This window comes from Bidens hawaiensis, unplaced genomic scaffold (genome assembly GCF_021521415.1).
Source record: "Bidens hawaiensis isolate Kalapana, Puna unplaced genomic scaffold, B.hawaiensis_p1.1 tig00034647_1, whole genome shotgun sequence".
NCBI lineage: Eukaryota > Viridiplantae > Streptophyta > Magnoliopsida > Asterales > Asteraceae > Bidens > Bidens hawaiensis.
This window is the reverse complement of record NW_027496001.1, coordinates 204956-209629: the sequence shown is the minus strand read 5'-3', so window position 1 is coordinate 209629 and position 4674 is coordinate 204956.

The following is a 4674-nucleotide window of genomic DNA, read 5'->3' as shown; positions in this document are numbered from 1 at the left end:
ATATGGGTTATTAGCATCTTGAGTTGAAGTCATAACAAGTTCAAGTCAATTTTAGAGTGTATACAAGTTATGGCTTTATGAATCGTTAAACAAGTCATATAAGCCAATTGATGTTTCTAAGTGTTTAGTTATTAGCTATTAAAAAAAACCAATTTGTTCTTTTTTATATTAATCTTTGACAACAACGAAATGCTACAAATTAAAGTATAAACCTTGTATAAAAGGAAGTATTTAGGGAGTTGTAAATATTAAATTTATGATACTTTTGTTAAATAAATAGTTAGATTGTATAGACTTTTGTTCGTGTTTATTTTAAATTACACTTCAATAAGTTCTTCCTACATCTTGTCAAAGTGAAAGGTACTTAAACTATAAAAAAAACACGAGGCTCACAGTTGGATGTCAATCCTTACATGTTGAAGAGATAAAATAATTTGCGAATTAATTATTGGATATATGTGAATGGAATGTTGGGGGGTGGGGGTTAAAATGATGACAAATGAATACCGATGGTCTTCTAATTAACAATTCATTATATCCAGTATATGATTTAATAGACTTTGTGTATCCTTCGATTTTAGACAAGTTCAATGAACTTACTTTCAAGAACGGGCGATATTGGGAGTTAAAATTATTTGTGTTTATTAGACGAATAATATAATATTCAAATATATAATCAAATTTCTTTACGTGACGAATTTTCTATTTTCCACCCGTGTACTACACGGGTTAGTAACCTAGTTAAACAATATAAATGCATACTTAAATATATATATTTCTACAATGCTGAAATATAACTACTATCCCAATAATTGATTCTTTTTGGTATCAACTTTTTTTGAAATGTGATTATAAAGGTGACATTTAATCACCTGTAATAATGAAGAGTTAAGTATCTTTTTCATACTCGAGATTTGATCAACTAAGCAACTTTAGTACCGTTTTTAATTTCTTTGCAAATTCACACGTGACGTTTCCAAAATCATGCTATTTTACTTTTCACGAACTCCGTTTGTTTTTTCAGTTAAATCAACGATAAAATAATTATTTTATATTTCTCGTTTACTTAACCTTGTGGTAAAAAATAAATGTGCTGGACAAGTTTTTTAACAAAATGAAACGAACTACTTTTTAAAAAAAAAATAAACGAATCGAAAAGTGATCCGGTTCGTTTATTTTTGCTACAAATAGCGGCTCGGTTCATTTACTTTTATTAAAAAAAAAGTGGTTCGGTCTGCTTGATTTTTTAAAGTAGTTCGTTTCATTTATTTTTGTTAAAAACATGTGGTTCGGTTCATATATTTTTGCTAAAAAGGTAGTTCGGTACGTTTATTTTTGTTAGAAAACTGGTTCAGATCGTTTACTTTTGTTAAAAAAGTAGTCCAATTCATTTATTTTTGTTAAAAAAAGTAGCCCCGTTTGTTTGTTTTTTTAAAAGTAGTCCGCTTCGTTTAATTTTGTTAAAAAATGTGGTTCGATTCGTTAATTTTTGTTAAAAAATGTAGTTCGGTTCATTTATTTTTGTTAAAAACTGGTTCAGATCGTTTACTTTTGTTAAAAAAGTAGTCCGATTCGTTCAATTTTGTTAAAAAAATAGTGCGGCTCATTTATTTTGACCACAGGGTTAAATAAATGAAAAATAGAAAACTATTGTTTTATCCCTGACTTGATGTAAAAAAACAAACTGGGTTAACAAAACGTACTAATATAACATGATTTTGGAAACGTCAAGTATTGATATGCTAAAAAATTAAAAAATGAACTAAAGTTGCATAGTTGGTCAAACCTCAGTTATAAAAATAAAACTTAACTCAGTAATGAATTAAATCCACACTATGTTATAACCCAATTGAAAAAATAATTTTGACTCATGACCCATGAATAACTAGAATGAATAAGATGAGTGATTGAGAACTAGGAGAATGATGTGCTAAAAGTAGTTTAATAATTATTAACTAAATTAAGGTAATCTAGACATTAAGTAATAATTCTAGACTCTTAAAACTCGACTAAACTACTAACCGGCAAGTGAACCGATCGACTCTAGTAAAGCTAAGTAAGTACGGATATTGAACCCACGAGACTCCTTAAATTGCGTAAATTAACTAATTAGACTCGACTAACTGACACAATTATTTAATTACTATTATTATTATTATTATTAAAGGGAGTTTAATTTAATTAATATTAAACTAATAAAAATAACTATTAAGAAAATACAAGTAATAAAATACAATAGAATTAGTTTGACTGACTCAGATGGCGATGAAAAACCACCTAAGCTAGAATCCCCAGAGTTTTAGTTATCAATTAATCGGAAAATTGTACCATCCCCAAAATTTTGGTCCAAATTTGACAAATTAATAAAGTTGAAGGATAAATAATAATCTCAAAGACAAGTAACGGGAAAAATATTTTCAAGATAAATACTAAAATAAGGAAATAAATATATAAAGTAAGTCATCCCACATGAAGGAAATAAGAGCATTCCCATTCCATTCTCCAAATAATATGAGTGGAGTCCCCATTTTTTAGAGATGGTTAAAAGTTGTTGTGAGAGGAGAGAAAAAAATGTTACTGTTCATGATTAAATTTAGAGAAATACACTGTTCACCTCTATAATTTTTTAATGTTTTGAAAGTGGTTGTGAGTGAAGGAGAGATAAAATGTAATGATAAAAGTATTATTTAATTGAAAATGGAAGATAAAAGATTATTTTTTTAGTGTAATTATAGAGATGGAGATAGACAATGGAATGAGAATGCTCTAAGAAAATGAAACTCCATCCCACATGGAAAGATGTAAGAAAGTGGGAGCATTCCACTTGGGTATAAATAAATAAATGGAATCCATCCCACATGGAAAGTGGTAAAGAAATGGAAACTCTTTATAAGAGAGAGAGTTTCCATAGTTATATTCTTTTATGCTTAGCATGCACCAAGTAGTCCTAGCAGAGGGTGCAGAGCACCCGACGCGCACGTACACGGGCTCGGGCGAGGACGAGGACGATAACGAAGGCGACGGCGAAGAGTGTTGGGCGCAATGTGGCGCTTTAATGGCGCACTTCGCACGCTCGCATCGCCGTGGGCCGCTTGAGAGCCGCCTTAGTATTTTTGGACAACGAGAGTTAGACCCAGAAGTGACAAGCTACTAAAGATAAAGGACTAAAAATGAAAAATGTTATTCAGGGACCCATCGCCATACGCGACGAGTCCAAGAACAAGGCCATCACGTAGCGTGATGGGCCGTTATGACACATCACACACGTGTCGCATCCAGGTGACACATGGCAGCATGGCAGGCCACGTGGCAGACGTGTCAGGCCATGTGGCGACACGTTGCATCCTCTGGTTATAATAAGTCATCGCGATACGTGATGACCCGTTTAAAAAGTCCATCGTGTATTGCGATGGGCTGAGATTTTGGCTATAAATAGGGAGGGGTACAACCATATCTCCCCACACCTTCCACACACTATCTCTAGAATATTTTCTCTCTCTACACCATTTTGCGTGCCACCGACCCGACAATCATCACCTCGTAATCCGTGCCAATACCCGATGTTTTCTTGAAGTACGTGCCGGCAAGTTACGACAACCGACACACATCATTTTTCGTGCCAATCTCGTAGTACGTGCAAAGCCTCGAAGTTCTGACGGTCAAAGATCGATACGCGATATAGAGTAGAAGTGCTGCTCGATAGGTTTTAAATATGTAACTCCGAATACCCGTGTGAGGTAGGGGTTTTGTCTAAGTTATTATTTTATTATTATAAATTGCTTAGACCATAGTCGGAAGGTATAGCCCAAACCTTGATTTCGATTAAGCATAATATAACTTTTCTTAATAAAAGGTTATAGTTAAGAAATTAATGTTTCTTCTTGAAGGAGAAACTCAGTATAGATGTTTCTTCCTGAAGAAGAAACGATCATATAATTGGTAAATAAAGAAAAGGACTAAAGGTCCAAATGTTTTATATAAACAAATGATTTTATCAAGGTTAAAGTTATACAAAACAGACTAAAGGTCTGAATCTATATCGATGATCTAGTTATTTATACAAAGGTTATTCTCGTACTATAGGTCCGAGGTAACAAAACAACAAACAGAAAATAGGAAACAGGAATCAGTATCAGAAACTGATTATAAACAGAAAAGGTGATTACGCCCTAAACCTTTACAAACTCTTTTAGAGTCAGAATGTTTACATAGGATTTACGAATCCTTAAAACTTTGTGTTACAATAATAAGAAACGTACACTCTGATTAAAAGTATACATGTGTCTGGATCCATTCATACATGGTGACTCGGCATTTCCCCGAGGCCATGCAAATCATCAACATGTCTCTGAAAGCTTTATGAGAAATGATTTGTGTATATAATTAATTGTACAAGGTACTTAGGGTAATTTGATCCCAATTTAGTTGGGCGCCTAATGAGTAGTTACAAAGGTTTTATTGTTGGTTTCACAAAGGTATTGAAAAGATTTTAAAAAAGAGTGAGCGTCATTCACCAGCTGTGTGCTGACGTATTTTCTAACAATTTTACAAGAAAATAGAAAGGTTAGGACAGACAAGCAAGAAATGATAGAAGATTGGAGAATTAGTCATTAGATGCTATCTGATGGCTCAGATATTTTATATTAAAATATTATAAAGAATTATGTTTTCTAA